Here is a 255-nt window from a genome sequence, read left to right on the forward strand (position 1 = left end):
AGTTAAAACAGACAATAATTGAATGTATACCTTGTGAAACGTGAAGAAAAATACATTCATTGGTAAGAAAAGTCCATTATCGTCACCCATTCCACCAAAAGCTTTATTACTCACTTTAAACGGTTTTATAATTTCAAAACTGATATTAAGTTCAATTTTTTTTTTACTTTTTTTGGCTCAAAAAGATTATAATTGAATGTCTACGTCGAGAGACATGACGAAGAAAGCAATCATTGGCAAGAAAAGTCTATTTAT

The sequence above is a fragment of the Theobroma umbraticum genome, unplaced genomic scaffold (genome assembly GCF_002168275.2).
Source record: "Theobroma umbraticum cultivar Fairchild unplaced genomic scaffold, ASM216827v3 scaffold_60.0, whole genome shotgun sequence".
In the NCBI taxonomy this organism is placed as follows: domain Eukaryota; kingdom Viridiplantae; phylum Streptophyta; class Magnoliopsida; order Malvales; family Malvaceae; genus Theobroma; species Theobroma umbraticum.